Here is a 24302-nt window from a genome sequence, read left to right as displayed (position 1 = left end):
TCCCGCTAGGAAGACAACACAAAAAAACTGGAAATTACATGCAAGTCCGCTAACAAAGCCAGAGATAAAATGTCTAACAGTCACTTTTTAACATCGCTGGTGCCACTGGTACTCAGTCCATCATTGAGTGTCAACATTACCGTCGTAGTTTTCAACGTATTAAAACAACGTATATCCTTTTTAGACTGTCCACATCGGACATAGAAAAATAATTATGCATTACATTTTAAAACATATGCGAAGTAAACATTTGGGCACTACGAGCTTTTTACAAAAGTGAAAGACACTTCTACCACGCTGGCACTTTCACCACTTTCGCACACGCGTCGTAAGACAGAGAATGCAATGAAATATCAAATTCTCTGTACGTGGTACTACAGTCCGCAACACTTCTATACAACGTGTCACTCTTATTCCCGCGTTAGTCGTTGTATTGTAGCCGTTCCGCTGTCAATCTTCACCAAGAAGGAAATGAGGGCAGTGATCCACTGTTTGTTCTGCGGAAGGTGTTAAACGTGAGGAAATTACTCTTAGACAGGAAACGCAGTATGGTGACAGCGGTTTATCGCCAAGCAAGATCAACGAATGGATAGAGCGCTTCAAACAGGCAAGAACTTCTCTATGTGACGAGGAAAGATCGGGCAGGGCATCGACTTCTGCAACTGCGGACAATTTGGAAGTCGTTGAGAGTATGGTGATGGAAAACAGACGAATTACAGTGGACGAAACGGCCAACACTTTGTATGACTCACGTTGCTGCGTATTCCATCGTACATGACAGGCAAAATTTTCGGAAAGTGTGCGCAAGGTGAGTACCGAAAGATTTATCAGCGTAGCATAAAGCGCAACGGATGAATATCTCTCATAAACATTTGGCCCGCCATCATCGGGAGAGAGATGGATTTCTATAGAAAATCGTTACTGTAAACGAAACGTGCGTGCATTATCACGAACCGGAAAGTAATGCTTCGACATGCGGTGGAAACACCCATCATCATCATATGTAGGCATCAACCATCAGCTGGTAAGATTATGTTAACACTATTGTGGGACGTGGAAGGTGAGGTAGCCGTTCATTTCACCCCAGGAGGTGGCACTGTGAACAGTGAGAACTATTGTGGTGCGTTGCGAACTAAACTGAAACGTCGCGAAAATCTGCGAAAAGGTGTCATCCTGCAGCAAGATAACGCTCGGCCGAAACAACAACGGAGTTGAGATTCGAATTGCTGGACCACCAGCCATACGGTCTAGACCTGGCTCCAAGCGATTTCCGTATATTTGGACCGTTGAAGGAAGCGCTCAAGGGAAGAAGATTTGCAATCGATACAGAAGCCACTGGTGCCGTGCAAAATTGGCTCCAAGTGGAACCAAAAACTTTTTGTCCGACCGAATGAAAAACCTTGTGAAACGTTGGACAAAGTGCGTTTAAGTCCAGGGAGGTTACGTACAAAAATAGCGTGTGTTTCAGTTTTCTATTATTAGAATAAATATTGCTTTTCTCAAAAGTACCCTTAGTCTTCAACTTCCCCTTGTAGGTACTTAAAAAAACTCTGCCCCGGGTGGACCAATGAGGGAACTGCATGGCGTAGCGCGAGTTTCATATTGAAAATATTCAGTTAATCGTAATTTTACATAGACGGAAATTTATTTAAATTTTTATTTTTTTACCGATCGTGTGATAGATACTTACTCCTCGGGCCATTTTGATAGTTGCTTTTGCCCGTGTGCGGTCAACAAGTTTGACACCCCTGCTATGAAGGGACATTCAAAAAGAGCGCAAGTTTATGAATGGGGTAGTATACTTTTATCTATCAGTTGACCATATTTTTGTGTTTCATTTCGCCGTTCATAAACATTGTGATTGTTGCTTCAGTATCAGTTTCCTGGATTTCATCAAAAAAATGGTTCAAATGGCTCTGAGCACTATGGGACTTAACTTCTGAGATCATCAGTCCCCTAGAACTTAGAACTACTTAAACCTAACTAACCTAAGGACATCAAAAACACCCTTGCCTGAGGCAGGATTCGAACCTGCGACCGTAGCGGTCGCGCGGTTCCAGACTGTAGCGCCTAGAACCGCTCGGCCACCCCGGCCGGCTGGATTTCATCATTGTGTGTCTAATCACAGAGCAGTTTACTATTGTGCAGCGTTTGCTAATTGTGAGGGCATTTCACCATAGTGGAAAAAGCTGTGCAGCAACTGTGAAGACGTCTTGGCCCGATTCTAAGGCGCAGTGCGACACGGAACGAATCAACACTTGGCAGACTCATTGTAAAGACCAGTGAAACGGGTTCGACAGAGAACAGCAAGTATCGTGGGAGCCCTAGTTCTGGACAACCTGTGCAGAACACCTTGGTGCTTGCTAGCAGTGTGTCTGCTAGTCCAGTGAAGTCGGCTCTTCACCGTTCCCAAAAATTAGCCTACGATATCCTTCGGTATGGCGAAGTCTCCTGTATGATCCCCAGAACAAAAGAGAATTCAGTTAACCCAGTGATTATCAGAGGCTGATCGTGAGAAGCGGCGAAATTTTGTTGACTAGCTTCTGAGAATACGGTGCTTCTGCAAGGGACAGTATCTTTGGTGACGAGGCGCCGTTTCACTCACTTGGATTTGTGGAAATCCCAACTGCGTCATGTGGCGGTCATAACGATCGCACGGTTCAAGAGAAGGAAATGCATCCATAGCGAATGACGGTTTGGTGTGGCTTTTGGGCCCCACATTTTTTGGAATGTGTGGCTGGACAAGCTCAGAGCGTTATCGTTCGTTGTTAAAGAGATTTTTTTTGTGGTCTCATTTCAGTGGAGTGGGTGTTCAATAGTCCTGGTTTCAGCAACACGGTTGCACCTGTCACACTTGCCGCGAAACACTTGAGTTGCTCCACAAACGGTTTCCACATCGCCCTATCTCGCGTGATGGAGACAACAATGGAGACCGAGGTCCTGTGGCTTAAACCTTGGCGATTTTTCTCTTTGGATGTATCCTAAATGATTGGTATATATCTATGACATACTCTTTCTACGGGGGCAATCAAACTATTCTCCCAATCAGTTTCAATAACAAGCGACAAACAATCAGGTATCTTTAACGGTAGTGATAAGGGAAAAGATTAATTCGCCCCAACGCTTCACTTTAGATTTTGCATTTATTGTCACCCCCTTCAGTGTGAACCACAGAACCAGCAAGTGTAACAATGAGAGAATATATGCACTCGTAATATTTGCTATATAACTTAAGAATTACTTAATAAACAATAGGAATCTAAAATTAGTCCTTTTTGTTGTAGTTGGCAGAAGAGCCAACACCGCGTTACTAGAGGAGGCCGAAATGCACGCGTTTTAGCTCACGCAGGCTGGCGTGAGGAGGGAAGAACTATACTGACGTGAGGTCTGGAGCATAAGGAATTAGAATTCAGAAAGCGGACGTAATTAGTTTGATACTTAACTTTAATCCATTAATGATGAACGTCGCTCTTGACGGTACATGATTCACAATATTATCTCTTCAGAATAGTAACTGAATATGGCGCCTTGCTAGGTCGTAGCAAATGACGAAGCTGAAGGCTATGCTACTGTCGTCTCTGCAATGAGAGCGTATGTAGTCAGTGAACCATCGCTAGCAAAGTCGGCTGTACAACTGGGGCGAGTGCTGGGGAGTCTCTCTAGACTAGACCTGCCGTGTGGCGGCGCTCGGTCTGCAATCACTGATAGTGGCGACACGCGGGTCCGACGTATACTAGCGGACCGCGGCCGATTTAAAGGTTACCGCCTAGGAGGTGTGGTGTCTGCCAGTGACACCATACTTTTTAACAAACATTTTTTAAGACCATAAACAATAAAGATGAACGGTTATTAAAGTCCCATAAACTTGAGCAACGATCACCTTTTCAGTCTCTGAATGAAGTCAGTAGGTGACATAGGGGACAATCAGACGTACATTAAATGTTACACCGTTAAGGACGATCACTCATTAAGAATTATAACCACAAATTAAAGAAGATTCATTTAAAGCAATTAACATCAACAGCAAATAATTAAGTCTCGTCTCAGCAACTTTATCAAAACCAAATCTTTGAGTTCTATAACAATGTTGGATCGTGGAATACGCCGCATTACCGACACAAAAGGCTAAATCTTACCAAACAGCAGTTTCTCCACGCCTAGAACTATCTTAATAGTGTACAATACTTACGTTATCCAGAACTACTCTAATTCGCCTTTCTTGGGCATAACGGTGGAATAGATAATTAACCTTTTATTTCATTCTCCTGGAACACTGAGAGGCAATAGACACTCGGGCAACTCTTACCCCAGCGTGGCTCCGGAAAGAGGATGGCTTCACCAGGAGGAGGAAACATTTACCCGAACTGGAAAGGGAACTCGTCTAACACGAGCCACTAGGTTGGACGAAGACCAGTTGGCGATTTTTAATTATTACCCAAAGCTTGCTGGCCAGCGGACGAAAATTACAGAGGCAAAGGTAGCTTTATTTGTGCTCACAAGAATTGATAACTTCTGCAAATGATATTCCAGCAGAACTACCGCCGTAGTATCAATACGAGGACTTCGGAGCTGAGGAGAGCAAGTCAACAACGGTCTCTTACCCAATAGGCCCACCATTTCAGACAGACCGAGCAACCGACATCAGTCGTTCAAATGGCTCTGAGCACTATGGGACTTAACATCTGTGGTCATCAGTCCCCTAGAACTTAGAACTAACTAACCTAAGGACATCACACACATCCATGCCCGAGGCACGATTCGAACCTGCGACCGTAGCGGTCACGCGGTTCCAGACTGAAGCGCCTAGAACCGCACGGCCGCACCGGCCGGCACATCAGTCGTGGCTAGGCGGATTACCAAATAGAAAATCCAGCACTACCTTAAATATAATTGAGTAGAGCACTTAAATGCCACGGGGACTAAACTCCTTAACACAAGAATATATACACAATAACGACTAAAGTTAAATATGCCTACGTACTAAAACACAACAGATATTGGCGAACATTAACACAATCTCGCATTTCAGACCCATAAAATTAATTGGCTCTATCTCTCCGCCAGGCAGTACAAGGTTATTTAACATTTTACAACGTGCTTGTCCAAATAGTGACCTACGCCGTCCATGGTAAAACAACGGTTTGCAGAAGGTCCAAGCGCGCCGTAAGTCAGTATGGAGTACAATTGCACGATCATGCAAGGGGGCAGTAACACACACGCAAGGCAATTGCCGATCACAAACTCAAAGCAGAGAAACGTTGCCACACAGTTAGTAATAGCTCCCACAACACCGGGAGACTGGCCTCGACAGACGACGTCCGTTACACTAACTAGATGAGACATCTTACTGTCAGTGACGACACAACCTTCCGGAGGTTATTGGCAGCCGCAGACGGACTTCATAGCTTCCCCAACCCATGAACGGAAACCAAACGTTGTCCACAGATCCACGGCCTCTTGTGCCCTCATGCTCCGGGTTTTTGGGCCCATCCAGACTTAGCATAGAGGGAGCGAGGGTCCCGCTGCAGATCGGTCATCCATGGGCCAAACACTCAACTGCTTCCTCGTCGCGGAGGCTCCACAACGCCCTCTAGGAAACTCCGAACAGAAATAAACCAAGGGAAAAAAACAGGAGCCGTGGCATACGACACGGTTCAGTTGATAGACACAGAAACGGCACGAGCTGTTGCCGAAATGTGAGTGAAGTCTCGTCAGGCAGTTATAGCGAATTTCACGGACAGAGTTCTTGCTTGCGAGTGCAGTGTAGGAGGTCAAACGACTAACGTAATTTCCTATACCTGACACGTGACAGTGTGATGAACATGTTCCGTATTCTGAAAAAATGAAGTTCGCATTTTGCTATACGGAAGCCGCCGCGTTTTCCTCCACGTGTTTCGCCCGCCGTCTGACTGCAGTCAGGGAGAGCGGCTGCGGCTGCAGCTGACAGCAGAACCACCAACCACCACCACCACCACCACCCACCACCACCACCAGCAGTGTCACTACCAGCACCACTCTCGTCCCGTCAGCCACGCTGCCGCCGAACCCTCTTCACTTCTGTCTTACCACTCCACTCCGTCTTACATCCACTCAGGTCTGCCGTCAACCTTGTTCCCTCTACAGTTTTCACCCAGCACATCTCCTTCCTTACACTACCTGGGTGTGAAACGTTCTACGACTACGGTCTTTCCTTTTCGTTTTAAAGAGAGTAAGTGCTCACGAGCCAATACCGCCCAGCGATTTTAAGGCCACTCGTGCGCTTCCTTCCGTCACCAAACTGACCTCAGGATATGTCCCACCAGTCGATCCTTTCCTTCAGTCAAGTTGTGCCATAGTTTTCTTCTATCGATAAGTCGATTCGGAATCTCCTCATTAATTATCGCAGTTATCCGTCCAACTTTCATTTTTATTCTAAAACACATTTCGAAGCCCTCTATTCCATTCTCGTCTGAACTGTTTACCGTCGACGTTTCACCTGCGTAAGACGCTGCAGCTCGTACAAATACCTACAGAAAAGCTTTCCTATGACTTAAATTTACATTCTATGTTCAGTCACAAGTTGCGTTTATTTACTGCACTATGCATTTCGAGCCCTGGAGGCTCATCTTAAGGTGCTTTTTAGTGGTTTACATTAGGTTTTTTAGTTGCTTGCCTGTTGATATTACATTTTTGTGTTACAACATGGTATATTGTAGATATAAGTATAACAGCGTTAATAATATGAAAATAACTTACAGTTTAACATTGTATGTCTGCTTCTGTTGTGCAGTTGGTATACATAATATACATCTTTAATTTTGCAGTACATACTGGGATATATACATAGTCACGCACTTTTTCGCACATTGTAGTAGCAGAGCGTAAACATGCCAAAGATTTTCGTCCATACAGATGTTCTAAATATAATCGATTTTCTTGTTTCACAGGAGATAATATGATATAGTATTACTAGCACACAGGTATTATTAAAATAATTATTTGGTAACCATGTTGTAGGTTGTCAGCTGTTTGTACTATTATAGATTTGATTCTTCAGGAAAAAATAAACTTTTAAAGGTGTAGAAAAAATTGCGGCTGTTAAATTCTGTTTGTTCATTCAACAAGTTTTCGGAATATTTTTCTTTGTGTAGCATTATTTCTAACTGTTCTAGTAGATTAAGTTTTTTACTGTTGGGTTCTGTGTGAAGTACAGTTAGGCTGTTGTGTATGTCGTCAAGTCTGTGTTTATTAATATACATGTGGTTAGCTATTGTAGATTTTTCAAAATGGTTTAGTCGAAAGGCGTCAGTGTGTTCTTTATACCGTGTGTGGAAGGTTCTTCCAGTTTTTCCTGTGTAAAATGCAGGGCAACTGTTACATTGTAATTTATAGATTCCACTGTGTTGTGTTATTGGCTTGTTTGTGTTAACTGTGTGAGGTAAGTGGTATCCAAGTTTGCTGTTTGTGGATAAAGATATTTTAATATTGTTTTTTTTTTTAAATAAGTTAGCCATTTTTTGTGGTACTATGCCTAAGTATGGAATGCTTGTGAAGATTTGTTTTGTGTCGGTAGTTTTCATCTCAGTGTTTTTGTGAGTGATGTTGGCCTGAATTTTTCTAGATAGTTTATCAATTGATTTTACAGAGTAACCATTATTTACTGCAATTGTTTTGATAGTATCTATTTCTTGTGTTAGTGCTTTGGGTTTTAAAGGTAATGTATGTTTCTCTTTATCAGTAATGCTTTTATTGCTATTGCCGCTTTACAAATCATCTCTACTTCTGACACCATCAGTTATTTTCTTCCCCAAATAGCAAAAGGTATCAACTACTTTCAGTGTCTGATTTCCTATTCTGATTCCTTGTGCAAAGGCTGATTTAATCCTACTACCTTCAATAGTCTTTTTTAAAATTTGTTTCATGTTCATGTCGACTTTCACTCCACTACCTGTAAGCTCTCTGCTAGCAAATTCTCATCATAATTTCATTAATTTTCGATAATTTGACTGTTTAATTACAATTACAGCTCACATCCGCAAGATGTATTCGTTTCTTTTTATAATCATAAACGTGTGCCCTAACCAACAGACCAAAGTTCAGACATTTATTACTGACTGGCAAAGTGTTGAATAACCAGTTGCGAAACCGGGTGTTGACCATGTATTTATTTATAGCTGTGCCCGAGGTTTTGTGTCAACGGAACTTATTTTTGACTTATACAGCTTACTGATATACAACGTTTGCAGCAGTATGTTTGGGGACATGAACGAAGTGCGCGTTTGCTTCATTTATGGTGGAGAGAGCCACATAGATCTGGCCAAGCGAAAAGCAATTCACACTGAGGTCAATGCCCGAGACACACAGCGTCTGACATTGTCCTTTTTGCCGGCCGATGTGGCCGAGCGGTTCTAGGCGCTTCAGCCTGGAACCGCGCGACCGCTACGGTCGCAGGTTCGAATCGTGCCTCGGGCATGGGTGTGTGTGATGTCCTTAGGTTAGTTAGGTTTAAGTAGTTCTAAGTTCTAGGGGACTGATGACCTCAGATGTTAAGTCCCATGGTGCTCACAGCCATTTGAGTCATTTTTTGAACCATTGTGCTTTGTTTATGGTTTCGGCATAACATAACCTCACCGGGAATTGCAGACATTCAAAGTGAAATGGTTAACAGTTAATAAGTGGGATTAAGGGTATAAAATCTTGTTCGCTTGCAACATTTTCTGTCAACATTTAAGCTTCTACGTTGTCAATGTTGGTGAGAAGTAACTTCAAGCCTCTGTGAGTGAAGTGTTCTGAGCAGCAAGATAATGCATGACGCCACGAGGTACATCGCACCTCGCTTTCGGAAGGAGTTCCCGAAGAACCGCCTAAAGCCTGACGGTCTGGAGACGCACCAAGTCTCGCCACACGGGCTCCTTTGATTCTTCAGACGACATGGCCGCCAGTGTTTCAGCTGTTCTGGTACATTCGGGAAGGCTATACAATTTTCTAGGTTTTTTTGTGAACGAAACAAAATTAAAATGGAATGAGCAGGCACCCAAATCACAAAGGAAATTTAATAAATTCGTTTTTTCTAGCATAGAAAATAAATAAAACCTATCGACAGAAGCAGAGCAATGTCATGAAGCGTTTAACACACACAGTAAAATTAGTTAATCCTTGCACCCTAGCCTATTAAATTCAGTGTTAGTTTGTATACCTAAATATAAGATTATGTCGCTTAATTCTGTTACTGACGTAAACTTTCGAAAATACATCTGTCACCGAGTTAAAAAAAAAATAGCAGCGTAATCTATTGGGTCTTTGGTGCTCTATGAAACTAACAACGTCATCTGTTGGTTCCTTACTGCGCTATGCCATGATGATAAAAGTTCAGAACTACTAAGGTAAGCAGACGATATTAGATAAAACTTTAGAGCTACAATTTTTTTCCGTGTTCCAGTTATGATTAAATGAAACGTGTATATTTTCCAAGCTAAGCTCAAATTACCGGTGAAAACTCCATGAAAATTCGTGTAGCAGTTTTGGAAATTAGCGTGTTCAAATAGACAAGCAGATAGATACGACAGTTTTACAAAAAACGGCTCTGAGCACCATGGGACTCAACTGCTGAGGTCATTAGTCCCCTAGAACTTAGAACTAGTTAAACCTAACTAACCTAAGGACATCACAAACATCCATGCCCGAGGCAGGATTCGAACCTGCGACCGTAGCGGTCTTGCGGTTCCAGTCTGCAGCGCCTTTAACCGCACGGCCACTTCGGCCGGCGCGACAGTTTTACAGTTTTATTGTTAGTATAAGAGTTGAAATCAAGTTTCATGATACTTTTTTAGGAATTCACTCACAAATATCCAAAATGTGTGTGAAATCTTATGGGACTTAACTGCTAAGGTCATCAGCCCCTAAGCGTACACATTACTTAACCTAAATTATCCTAAGGACAAAGACACACACACCCATGCCCGAGGGAGGACTCGAAGCTCCGCCGGGACCAGCCGCACAGTCCATGACTCCAGCGCCGCAGACACAAATATCAGTCTAGCTCTTACACGCACACACACCGAGCGAGGTGGCGCAGTGGTTAGCACACTGGACTCGCATTCGGGAGGACGACGGTTCAATCTCGTCTCCGGCCATCCTGATTTAGGTTTTCCGTGGTTCCTTTGAAAGGGCACGGCCGATTTGCTTCCCCATCCTTCCCTCACGCGAGCTTGTGCTCCGTCTCTAATGACCTCGTTCTCGCCGGGACGTTAAACACTAATCTCCTCCTCCTCTTACACGCACAACGTTGACATTATATCTGTACCTATAATTCACATAGGCCCGTTACCAGCGGTCTTTCTTCCAGTTACACGAAATATTAAACGTAAATCGCTCTTGATGTCCTTTCCTCTCTCTCCTGCGAACTTACTGTTTTACACACGTCTCAGTGCCTTTGCTGTGACCACTTGCCAAGCGTCCATACTTCACACTCGACAGACTCCACACTGCTGGCCGGTGTGGCCGACCGGTTCTAGGCGCTACAGTCTGGAACCGCGCGACCGCTACGTTCGCAGGTTAGAATCCTGCCTCGGGCACGGATGTGTGTGAAGTCCTTAGGTTAGTTAGGTTTAAGTAATTCTAAGTTCTAGGGGACTGATGACCACAGCAGTTAAGTCCCATAGTGCTGAGCCATTTGATTTGAACCAGACTCCACACTCCGCCCTCAAACAATGCCAATCCCCCGCACTGGGCGTACTGCAGCCGATAAGAGGACCAATGGCGGAAGAAAGAGTACACCGCCCTTACTAAAGTTAGCAGTGCAGCTACATATTTTGCTTCTGTCGATGTTCATCTTGTAACCTCTTTCCAGACACAATATCCCATTCGTCCTTTGTCGTCTTTGACAGAATCACAATGTCACCGGGAAACCTTAAAGTTTTTTTACTTCGTCTACCTGAATTTTAACTCCGTTTCCAAATTTCTCCTTGCTTTCATTTACTGCTTGCTCAATGTGCAGATTTAACGGCATTGGGCACAGACTAAAAACCCGTATCACTCCGTATTCAATTATTCAAAATAACAATCACAATCGCATTATTTATTTTGTCGCCAACCGGTTTCAACCCGCGATGGGGTCGTCTTCAGGACAATTTACACAATACGCATTATCTTGCTGCTCACAACACAATAGTTACCATCCGTGCATAGGCAGGGTGACGACTCCAGCAAGCGACCAAATGTTGCAAATTGCCCTGAAGATAACCCCATCGCGGGTTGAAACAGGTTGGCGGTAAAATAAATAATGCGACTGTGACTGTCATTTTGAATAATTGATTATTATTAATCGCTGTTTATCTCAATACAACTATGTTGTCTAAAAACTCCGTATTCAACCACTGAATCCCTATCAGTTCTTTCGAGTGTTAAAACTGCGATTTGGTATCTGTATAAGTTGTAGATAACCTTCCGCTCTCTTTTTAAAGCAAGAGCATAGGTGTGTCGTTTCCACAGTTATTTCACAAACAGTTCATACATATAAAATAGGATGAAATAAAAAGTAATAACACAAAAGAGAGACAAGTGGAGACGTTATTGCAACTATATTCTTAAGTAACACCACGTGGGCTGCACTTCTTGTACGTTTTATGTTGCTACTGCTCTTGTCATGTGCCGCTGTTATGTGAGGTTCTACAGCTATCACAAAGTGCGGCTCAGATTGGCCACACTCAGAACTCTTTTCTGCTTCCATCACACTCTTACAGTCGTATGTTCCTTTATTGTCTATATCTCCGCTGTACAAGTATGCCTGCTGACATGTTTAAGTCCAGCCTTTCGTCTCTCAGCCCGCATCTCGTGGTCGTGCGGTAGCGTTCTCGCTTCCCACGCCCGGGTTCCCGGGTTCGATTCCCGGCGGGGTCAGGGATTTTCTCTGCCTCGTGATGGCTGGGTGTTGTGTGCTGTCCTTAGGTTAGTGAGGTTTAAGTAGTTCTAAGTTCTAGGGGACTGATGACCATAGCTGTTAAGTCCCATAGTGCTCAGAACCCCTCGTCTCTCAGCTACTGACTGCGAAGCAGCAGGCTCCTTACAATCACCTCTCGGTGAACTTCCGCTGCCGAAACCACAGCCGTGACAGGTCTCTATTCCAGTCCTTCCATCTAAATGAAACTCACTCAACATTAGTACTTTAAAAATCTCTATAATTTAAACTATTCAGCAAATCGTCACATGACTTAGCGTGTACCAACACTTTGTATCGCCACCACGGCAATGGCAGGACGTCAAACGTACTCCTCACCCAGACAGGACAGGCGGACACGGGGAGGGGGGGACTCGCTGCGACGTTCACTCGCTCTCCGGTCTATGGGCAGCTCCAAGGCCAGTGTATCAAACAGCGCCGTTGTCGAGACCCCTATTACAGGCAGGTATTAAGGACTGGCAGGCTGGACATGTATGCTTCGGAGATGGCATCACGTTAGAGCATATCTCTGCCACCCGTCCGGTATTGCTTCCACTATGATTTTCGCGTACGCCTGCGGAATTAGCCCTCCGTTAGCCCTCCGTACCGGTATGTAACAGGGTGTTCATTTTAACTGAAGACATTGAAATATCTCGGTAACTATACATCGATTCAAAAAAAGTTATCATTCCTATTTTCTTGTCTCGGAGGGGGGAAATCTGACGATACCACACTCCGCCCGTCATCCCAACACGTGCGTAACCTGTTGCTTTCACGCGTTCTTCGTTGGCATGAGTGCTGTAAGACTTTTCATGAGGCTGTATTAAAGGCAGGACAGCATGATAAAGTCTAACAGGTTGGATTATCAATTCATGTTTTAAGAAAAACGAGAAACTATATTCATGCCACACGTAAAATGAAGTGCTTTAAACAAACTTGTGTCTGAGGGAGATAGAAACGTTATTAAGTTCACTGAAACGGTGCGTAAATTTTATGTTAGCACTGCACAATACACTGAACAGCGGACGGGTCATTTAACGTGGTTTCAGATTGCAGCTGGATTCTTTTGCAGTGTGTACAGACATTGGATGGGGTACAAAAATGCTACGACCCTATAGTGTTTCTTTTTACGGATTTAATGGAATTTATATCTTTTGAAACCATTAGTACGAATTTGAAACTAAAAAACGTACACACATTAAGTTAATCTGGTTGAACTCGAAACACCATAATTTAATGTAATTCATCCCTGGAGGCTCTACTTCTGCAGAATAAAACATGAGAGAGTTAAATTTTCCTCATTGTGTTACTCCCTTATTTAACTGGATGATTTCTGAACTCTTGCTGTATCACTGGATCACGTCAACTAAACTGTTGCATGGCGACGTTGTTGGGTGGCTAATGACCCATTTGAAACATTACTTCTTTCCCGTGGAAACACACCCCGGATCATAAATAGAAAAAATGGGACAAATGACGTATGGATTCGAAATGATGGATTAAGTGACGAATGAACACTATCATCGTTAATCGACACACAGCAATGTTAACGCAACTTCTCTCCAATGAGGCCTGAAGCATTATTTAAAAAAAAAAAAACAAAAAAAACACGTAATAAAAATCCATTATGGACTAGGAACAAGCATCAAAATAACAGGACGGCTACGTAATATAAATCCAACGTAACGATTGAATTAAAATACAAAAACATGAGCGACACTTGTGAAATATATCTGCTACGAAGGTTAAGAAGAGAGAGAGAGAGAGTAACATTCACGTTTTACTCAAGATAAGATAAGGAAGTGCGCGCTCTTTCGATTATATATAGTCTGATATCATTTACACATTTGTTTACACAGAGAAAAAGAATTATTCATCGTGCTCAAAGAATATACACTACGTTTGGGAGCTATTTTCGTTCCATATCCTTACGCGAGTAAAACTTAACCGGCCCCTTGAATACTTGGCTTTATTTTGTACACGTGCCACATATGCATTCAACCAGACAATCGTCGGAGACGTGTTTGGAGGCAACCTGGTCAGGTTGAACACTTTAGACACTGTGCAGCAAGGTGGACGTTCCGTGCTGTTTTGGGGTGGCATTCTTTGGGGCCGATGCACGCTGCTGGTGGTCATGGAAGGCGCCGTAACGGCTGTGCGATACGTGAATGCCATCCTCCGACCGACAGTGCAACCATATCGGCAGCATATTGGCGAGGCATTCGTCTTCATGGACGACAATTCGCGCCCCCATCGTACACATCTTGTGAATGACTTCCTTCAGGATAACAACATCGCTCGACTACAGTGGCCAGCATGTTCTCCAGACATGAACCCTATCGAAGATGCCTGGGACAGACTGAAAGGGACTGTTTATGGATGCCGGGGCCCATCTACCACTCTAAGGGATCTACGCCGAATCGCCGTTGAGGAGTGGGACAATCTGGACCAACAGTGCCTTGATGAACTTGTGGATAATATGCCACGTTGTATACAGGCATGTATCAATGCAAGAGAACGTGCTACTGGGTGTTAGAGGTAAGGTGTGTACAGCAGTCTGGACCACCACCTCTGAAGGTCTCGCTCTTTGGTGGTACAACATGCAATGTATGGTTTTCATGAGCAGTAAAAAGCGCGGAAATGGTGTTTATGTTGATCTCTGTTCCCATTTTCTGTACAGGTTGCGGAACTCTCTGAACCGAAGCGATGCAAAACTTTTTTGGTGTGTGTACATGACAAGTATTCAACCATAGAGTATGTAGCAAAGTGGTCTGTTAAAGTTCTGTATTGGGACAACACCTTTTTATACAATCAAACTAATGAAATTCACATTTAGTCCGCGTCCTTTCCTAACACCGTTCAAAACATGTTTTACACTTTATCATCACTAAGTTGTCACTGAATGAGTAGGTTTACAAGTTTCATACAAGATACAATTCTCTTTGGTAGAATTATTCATTCTTGTTTGGAATTCGGATATTAAATAACAATACAAAAATGATTCCAGAATGAGATTTTCACTCTGCAGCGGAGTGTGCGCTGATATGAAACTTCGGAAGTTTGGAAGGTAGGAGACGAGATACTGGCAGAAGTAAAGGTGTGAAGACCGGGCGTGAGTCGTGCCTCGGTAGCTCAGACGGTAGAGCACTTGCCCGCGACAGGCAAAGGTCCCGAGTTCGAGTCTCGGTCGGGCACACACTTTTAATCTGCCAGGAAGTTTCGTATCAGCGCACACTCCGCTGCAGAGTGAAAATCTCATTCTGGAAACATCCCCCAGGCTGTGGCTAAGCCATGTCTCCGCAGTATCCTTTCTTTCAGGAGTGCTAGTTCTGCAAGGTTCGCAGGAGAGCTTCTGTAAAGTTTGGAAGGTAGGAGACGAGATACTGGCAGAAGTAAAGCTGTGAGTACCGGCCGTGAGTCGTGCTTCGGTAGCTCAGATGGTAGAGCACTTGCCCGCGAAAGGCAAAGGTCCCGAGTTCGAGTCTCGGTCGGGCACACAGTTTTAATCTGCCAGGAAGTTTCAGTACAAAAATGAGTTTTTTATTAGTTTGAAAAAATTATATGTTTGTTCTTTTATTGTTCATAAAAATGGATGGCGAATGTACAGGCAATAAGTGAAATGCAGTATGTGAATGCAGTATGTGAAGTGGAGTATGTACCTACGTCTGAGTTGAACAAAAACGCTACGAGTCTCTTACAAATATATTGCCAAACTGTAAAATTAATGACAATAACTTGCTGCTAGAGCGTGTTAATATACAGAAGTTCGTAACACGGCAGCAAGTAGAGAAATGGATCATACGAAATGTTGTCACTGATATGCGTTGGGTACAACTGTTCCAGCGCTTGTACGTCTACATCTGCATGAATACTCTGCAAATCACATTTAAGTGCCTGGCAGAGGGTTCATCGAACCACCTTCACAATAATTCTCTATTATTCCCATTTCCTACAGCGCGCGGAAAAAAGGAACCCCTATACCTTGGAGTGCTAGCTCTGATTTGCCTTATTTTATTATTATGATAGTTGCGCCCTACGCAGGTCGGCGTCGACGAAATATTTTCGCATTCGGAGGAGGAAGTTGCTGACTGAAATTTCGTGAGAAGATTCAGCCGCAACGAAAGACGCCTTTGTAACATTTCAGTGACACTCTCTTCCCTGTTTCGCGCTAATACAAAACGTGCTGTCCTGCTTTGAACTTTCTGCATGTACTCCGTCAATCCTGTCTGGTAAGGAACCCACACCACGCAGCAGTATTCTAAAAGATGGCGGACGAGCATAGTGTAGTGTACTAAACTAGATCTGTTACATTTTCTTAGTGTCCTAATAATTAAACACAGTTTTTGGTTAGCCTTCCCTACAGTATTTTACATCTACATCTACATCCATACTCTGCAAGCCACCTGACGGTGTGTGGTGGAGGGTACCTTGAGTACCTCTATCAGTTCTGCCTTCTATTCCAGTCTCGTATTGTTCGTGGAAAGAAGGATTGTCGGTATGCCTCTGCGTGGGCTCTAATCTCTCTGATTTTATCCTCGTGGTCTCTTCGCGACATATACGTATGAGGGAACAATATACTGCTTGACTGCTCTGTGAAGGTATGTTCTCGAAATCTTAACAAAAGGCCGTTCCGAGCTACTGAGCGTCTCTCCTGCAGAGTCTTCCACTGGAGTTTATCTACCATCTCCGTAATGCTTTCGCGGTTACTAAATGATCCTGTAACGAAGCGCGCTGCTCACCGTTGGATCTTCTCTATCTCTGCTATCAACCCTATCTGGTACGGATCCCACACCGGTGAGCAGTATTCCAGCAGTAGGCAAACAAGTGTACTGTAACCTACTTCCTTTGTTTTCGGACTGCATTTCCTTAGGATTCTTCCAATGAAACTCAGTCTGGCATCTGCTTTACCGACGATTAATTTTATATGGTCATTCCATTTTAAATCACTGCTAATGCGTACTCCCAGATAATTTATGCAATTAACTGCTTCCAGTTGCTGACCTGCTATATTGTAGCTAAACGATAAAGGATCTTTATTTCTGTGTATTCGCAGCACCTTACACTAGTCTACATTGAGATTCAATTGCCATTCCCTGCACCATCGTCAATTCGTTGCAGATCCTCCTGCATTTCAGTACAATTTTCCATTGTTACAACCTCTCGATATACTACAGCATCATCCGCTAAAAGCCTAAGTGAACTTCCGATGTTATCCACAAGGTCATTTATATATATTGTGAATAACAACGGTCCTACGACACTGCCCTGCGGCACACCTGAAATCACTCTTACTTCGGAAGACTTCTCTCCATTGAGAATGACACGCTGCGTTCTGTTATCTACGTGTTCCTTCCAATTTAAGTTGTTCGTAATTGTAATTCCTAAGTCTTTAGTTGAATTTAAGACCTTTAGATTCGACTTCACATTCGATCATATATCTTATGAAATATTTTTAACAATGTGGAGCTTGTGCTACATGTCCCCGGTGAAATGCAACACTCGAAGGTGTATTTGAAAAACAAGATACAGACATCAAAACTCGAATGAAGTAGAGACTGAAAGCAATAATGGCGATGAAAGGTTATGTTAAATACAGTTGTTCGGAATTCCGTTACTTCTTAAATGGAAGCGAATGTCTGTTGATCAAATTCATTCATCGCTGGAGTAGACTGGCATAAGTTCAAAATATTCAGATGTGTGTGAAATCTTATGGGACTTAACTGCTAAGGTCATCAGTCCCTAAGCTTACACACTACTTAACCTAAATTATCCTAAGGACAAACACACACACACACCCATGCCCGAGGGAGGACTCGAACCTCCGCCAGGACCAGCAGCACAGTCCATGACTGCAGCGCCTTAGACAGCTTTTTTTTCTTTTTTTTTTTTTAATGTCATTTTGTTCACTTTTGTTCGTTGCATCTGATCGGGGCGGACGTCGTAAGACATACGTTTAAGTTCGTTGTCGATCGATTAACTCAGTTTTTTTATTACAGAGGGCAGCTAACCCTCTGACCGAACACGCTGACCTACCGGGGCGGCTGACCGCTCGGCTAATCAAATGGTTCAAATGGCTCTGAGCACTATGGGACTTAACATCTGAGGTCATCAGTCCGCTAGAACTTAGAACTACTTAAACCTAACTAACCTAAAGACATCACACACATCCATGCCCGAGGCAGGATTAAAACCTGCGACCGTAGCGGCCACGCGGTTCCAGACTGAAGCGCTTAGAACCGCACGGCCACACCATCCGGCGCTCGGCTAATCCCGCGCGGCTGGCATACGTAACTGAGAGTTAGAAGCTGTGTGTTGTTACGTAAGCAAGTTCAGTGTCCTGCTCACTAACTTAAATCTTACGTGTATTACAATTACACAGTAACTATGAATGTGTCTATGTCTTAGATTATGTTATCTTGTGCTGCTTACTACTCACTCCGTTGTGATATTTAACATAGTATAACAATTACAGAGACTGTTGCATTCCGAGCAATGAGCAGATATAAAACTGGCCCCAGCTTCCACTCCCAGAAATATGGTTACCTTAGTTTACAAGAACTTTTAAGCATGGCGGTTGCGAACAACTTACTAGTGTACCTCCTAAGTCCTGCGAATCAATATACGATATCACAAACTTGTGGAATTCAAAGCTCCGGTTATACACTGAACAGAAGTCTTCCGTTTAAATAATCACCTGGTAAACGCACCGCCGCAGGACCAGCTGGTGTGTTTCGCGTATTCCTCTGAAACGCATCGGCGGCGGCGGTGCCGCCGCGTCTTACGTAAGACCGCCTCAAATGTTAAAAGAGCAGCCGGGCAGCCGGGCAGCCGGTGTGGCACGACGCCTGCGGCTGCTGCGCCGCCTTCCGTGACGTAACCGTGTGTTGCGGGGCATCTTTCGCTTCAGTCGCAGGTAGCTGGCCCCACAACACAGCAGCGTACTTCGCCGCGCCCCCCCCCATACGGCTCGGAGCTCCAAAGTAGGGGGAACGGGGCGCTTTGGAATAACCCCAGACCTATAGAAGTAGACGTCGACGGATATTGAGAAGCAGAACACGAATCATAAAATCTGCAGATCCGCTTTCGCTGCCGATCACTTGCTACAGTATCGCAGGCAAGAGCACCCCCTGTCCACCCACTTCAAGGCAAGCACTTTCCTTTTGGAAGCGTCCAATGACGTAGTTAATAGTAGTATACTACTGGCCATTAAAACTGCTACACCAACAAGAAATGCAGATGATAAACGGGTATTCATTGGACAGATATATTATACTTGAACTGACATGTGATAACATTATCACGCGATTTGGGTGCGTAGATCCTGAGAAATCAGTACCCAGAACAACCACCTCTGGCCGTAATAACGGGCATTGACTCAAACAGAGCTTGGATGGCGTGTATAGGTACAGCTGCCCATGCAGCTTCAACACGATACCACAGTTCATCAACAGTAGTGACTGGCGTATTGTGACGAGCCACTTGCTCGGCCCCCATTGACCAGACGTTTTCAATTGGTGAGAGATCTGGAGAATGTGCTGGCCAGGGCAGCAGTCGAACATTTTCTGTATCCAGAAAGGCCCGTACAAGACCTGCAACGTGCGGTCGTGCATTATCCTCCTGAAATGTAGCGTTTCGCAGCGATCGAATGAAGGGTAGAGCCACGGGTCGTAACACATCTGAAATGTAACGTCCACTGTTCAAAGTGCCGTCAATGCGAACAAGAGGTGACCGAGACGTGTAACCAGTGGCACCCTATACCATCACACCGGGTGATACGCCAGTTGGCGATGACGAATACACGCTTCCAATGTGCGTTCACCGCAATGCCGCCAACCACGGATGCGACCATCATGATGCTGTAAACAGAACCTGGATTCATTCGAAAAAATGACGTTTTGCCATTCGTGTACCCAGGTTCATCGTTGAGTACACTATCGCAGGCGCGCCTGTCTCTGATACAGCGTCAAGGGTAACCGCAGACATGGTCTCCGAGCTGATAGTCCCTGCTGCTGCAAACGTCAAAGGTTCAAATGGCTCTGAGCACCATGCGACTTAACTTCTGAGGTCGCCTAGAACTTAGAACTAATTAAACCTAACTAACCCAAGGACATCACACACATCCATGCCCGAGGCAGGATTCGAACCTGCGTCCGTAGCGGTCGCTCGGCTCCAGACTGTAGCGCCTAGAACCGCACGGCCACTCCCGCCGGCCCCTGCAAACGTCGTCGAACAATTTGTGCAGATGGTTGTTGTCTTGCAAACGTCCCCCTCTGTTGACTCAGGGATCGAGACGTGGCTGCACGGTCCGTTACGGCCATGCGGATAAGATGCCTGTCATCTCGACTGCTAGTGATACCAGGCCGTGGGGATCCAGCACGGCGTTCCGTATTACCCTCATGAACCCACCCATTCCATATTCTGCTAACAGACATTGGATCTCGACCAACGCGAGAAGCAATGTCGCGATACGATAAACCGCAATCGCGATGGGCTACAATCTGACCTTTATCAAAGTCGGAAACGTGATGGTACGCATTTCTCTTCCTTACGCGAGGCATCACAACAACGTTTCACCAATCAACGCCGGTCAACTTCTGTTTGTGTATGAGAAGTTGGTTGGAAACTTCTCTCCTGTCAGCACGTTGTAGGTGTCGCCACCGGCGCCAACCGTGTGTGAATGCTCTGAAAAACCAATCATTGGCATATCACAGCATCTTCTTCCTGTCAGTTAAATTCCGCGTCTGTAGCACGTCATCTTCGTGGTGTAGCAATTTTTATATGTCAGTAGTGTAGTTTTATTCGTCCGTGAATCACCTCTACAATGATACTCGACAAGGTATATACACTGAAGCGCCAAACAAACTGGCATAGGCATGCGTATTCAAAGACAGAAATATGTAAACAGGAAGAATACGCGCTACGATCGACAACAAGTGTCTGGCGCAGTTCAAAAATGGTTCAAATGGCTCTGAGCACTATGGAACTTAACATCTGAGGTCATCAGTCCCCTACAACTTAGAACTACTTAAACCTAGCTAACCTAAGGACATCACACACAGCCATGCCCGAGGCAGGATTCGAACCTGCTACCGTAGCGGTCGCGCGGTTCCAGACTGAACCGCCGAGAACCGATCGGCCACAGTGGCCGGCCTCTGACGCGGTTGTTACATCGGTTATAGCTGCAACAATGGCAGGTTATCAAGATTTAAGTGAGTCTGAACGTGGTGTTCCTGTCGACAGACGAACGATGGGACACAGTATTTCCGAGGTAGCGATGAAGTGGGGATTTTCCCGTACGACGATTTCACGAATGTACTGTAAATATCAGCAATCCGGTAAAACATCAAATATCCGACATCGCTGCTGCCGGAAAAAGATCCTGCAAGAACGGGACCGACGACGACTGAAGAGAATCGTTCAGCGTGACAAAAGTGCTACCCTTCCGTAAGTTGCTGCACATTTCATTGCCGGGCCATCAAAAAGTATCAGCGTGCGAACCATTCAACGATATGGGGTTTCGGCACCGAAGGCCCACTCTTGTACCCTTGACGACTGCACTACACAAGGCTTTACGCCTCGCCTAGGCACGTCAACACCGACATTGGACTGTTGATGACTGGAAACATGTTGCCTCCTCGGACGAGTTTCGTTTCAAATGGTATCGAGCTGATAGACGTGTTCGGGTATGGAGACAACCTCATGAATCCGTGGACACTGCATGACAGGAGGGGACTGTTCAAGGTGGAGTATGCTCTGTATTGGCGTGGAGAGTGTGCAGTTGGAGTGATATGAGAACCATGATACGTGCTCATACGACTCTGACAGGTGACACGTACGTAAGCAGCCTGTCTTATCACCTGCTTCCATTCATGCCCATTGTGCATTCCGACGGACTTGGAAATTCCATCAGGATAATGCGACACGACACACGTCCAGAATTGCTACAAAGTGGCTCCAGGAACACTCTTCTGAATTTAAACACTTCCGCTGGTCACTCTGCCCCCCCCCCCCCCCCCCACGGGCAGGAACATTATTGAACATATCTGAGACACCTTGTGTTGTTCAGATCTCCACCCTGGAGACAGCCCTGCAGGATTCATGGCGTCAGTCCCCTCCAGCACTAGTGCAGACATTAGTCGAATCCACGCCACGTTGCGTTGCGACACTTCTGTGTGGTCGGGAGGGCCCTACACGATATTGGGCAGGTCTACCAGTACAACTAACACTTAAAACTCCATAACATTAATTTTTTTAAATACCAAAGGCCTTACGAGAAACAGTTCTTTAATTTAGGCTGAAGGCCTTAAGAGCAAAACAAACTCAAAATCGGCTGAAGGCCCAACACTTAAAATTCAACAACATTAAATTTTTTAAAATTCCAAAGGCCTTACGTGAAACAGTTCTTTGAACTAGGCTGAAGGCCTTAAGAGCAAACAACTCAAACTCAGAACCAGTTGAAGGCCCAACACTTAAAATTCAACACCATTAAAACCTTTAAAATACCAAAGGTCTTACGTGAAACAGTTCTTTTAATTAGGCTGAAGGCCTAAAGAATATTACGCCTTAAGGGCAAAACAACCTTAATTTTTTTTTAAATCGGCTAGTAGCCGACGGAGGAGATAGAGGAGATCCAAAGAAGAGCGGCGCGTTTCGTCACAGAGTTATTTGGTAAGCGTGATAGCGTTACGGAGATGTTTAGCAAACTCTAGTGGCAGACTCTGCAAGAGAGGCGCTCTGCATCGCGGTGTAGCTTGCTGTCCAGTTTTCGAGAGGGTGCGTTTCTGGATGAGGTGTCGAATATATTGCTTCCCCCTACTTATACCTCCCGAGGAGATCACGAATGTAAAATTAGAGAGATTCGAGCGCGCACGGAGGCTTTCCGGCAGCGTTCTTTCCGCGAACCATACGCGACTGGAACTGAAAAGGGATGTAATGACATTGGCACGTAAAGTGCCCTCCGCCACACACCGTTGGGTGGCTTGCGGAATATAAATGTAAATGTAGATACAAACAAAAAGAGCAAATAAAAAAAGGCAGTACACCAAAGGGCGCTCAGATGTTCGATGGTCGGCCTGTAATTCAAATGCTAACGAACAGAGAGGCTGCGCAACTGATCTGTGCTGCACTTAAAACAACAAGAAAATTCAATCACAACTTGGACAACTCTAACGAATTCAATAACTGTCCAGCTGATCCTTGCAACGCTTAACATTTGAACGCAATCCGTAGCCACTCAAGACAACCGTAGAGTGAATACCTTCAATGAACGAAAAAGCCAGGACAAGTAGTTCGAGGCGGCGCACGGAACAATCGAGGTACACTCGCCGTCGACCTTCCGACGCCAACGTCCCACACGCCCCCACCCTAAGCAAGACGGCACTGTCTGCTCACCCTGCGTGCGACAGATCGAACCAGCGGGGCTTTCAAACTAAATCCCAAGCCAACCCAAGCCGAAAGACGGAGAGCACACCACTGACAACCTTCCCACACTTCTTCGGACAGTCTCTCGTAACGTTGTCCATGACGCTTAAAGTGATTCGTGTCTTCTTACTCTGCCAAATGATAATCTTACAAGGGGACCCTCCATACTGTAAATCACGGATTTTGATACCCTTCAAATATGTTGTAGAGGCACTCACCCTGAGTACCTAGCTATCCGTTTTTTTTTTTTTTTTTTTACCTAAGGGCCTTGGTTATTGAGAAAATCGAGTTTGAACTTAATTGCTTAGTGTGTATACCCGTAAAATTACGTACATTCTGAGCGTGTCAACGTAGGGCAGCGGTAAAGGTTTACGGCTACCGCGCTGGAGGTACTGTGTTCGAATCCTACTCGTGTACTTTTTTTTAAAAATTGACCGAATTTTTCAGTTTTATTTCAAAGAATATCAATAAACAGTGTAAGGTGTGCGAAATTGTAAAGATATCTTCAGTTTTTAATTTTGTCAAATATTCATTCCGTTTGTGGTTCGCAGTTGGAGTTCCACATGTTCGTACAACGGTCGCTTCTTGTATTACCCGAAATCGATCTCGGCCCATTATCGTCCCCTCTCCCGTGAATACCGTTAGCCGAAACGGGAACCCCGTCCCCTAGTTGCGGCCAATGGGGATGCTAGTTGCATTCCTTTACGTTCGCATCTAACTACAGCGTCAGTTGCCCGCAAAGCGTCCTTAGTGCTGTGTGTTGGAAAAATTCTGTCAAATGGAAAAACCAAGATTTTCTGCAGTAGTGCAACTAGAAGAAGATCCACAAGTAGAGGAGTTGAACGACGAATCAAAAGTCGAAATCACAAATGCCATTAGATATGCCGAAAATCTACTTCGCGAGCGGGATTCGAACACGGTACATCCAGGGCGGTGGCCGTTAACATTTAGCGCTGCGCTACGCTGA

General features: G+C 44.7%; 1 protein-coding gene across 1 annotated transcript in view; it reads left to right on the top strand.

The window, feature by feature from the left end:
• Window positions 1-24302, top strand: part of LOC126418880 (D-xylose transporter) — a 346281-nt gene that overhangs the window by 24060 nt on the left and 297919 nt on the right. The window lies entirely within an intron of this gene.

This window comes from Schistocerca serialis, chromosome 9 (assembly GCF_023864345.2).
Source record: "Schistocerca serialis cubense isolate TAMUIC-IGC-003099 chromosome 9, iqSchSeri2.2, whole genome shotgun sequence".
In the NCBI taxonomy this organism is placed as follows: domain Eukaryota; kingdom Metazoa; phylum Arthropoda; class Insecta; order Orthoptera; family Acrididae; genus Schistocerca; species Schistocerca serialis.
The sequence above is the reverse complement of the archived record's forward strand: the minus strand, read 5'-3'. Positions and strand labels throughout refer to the sequence as shown.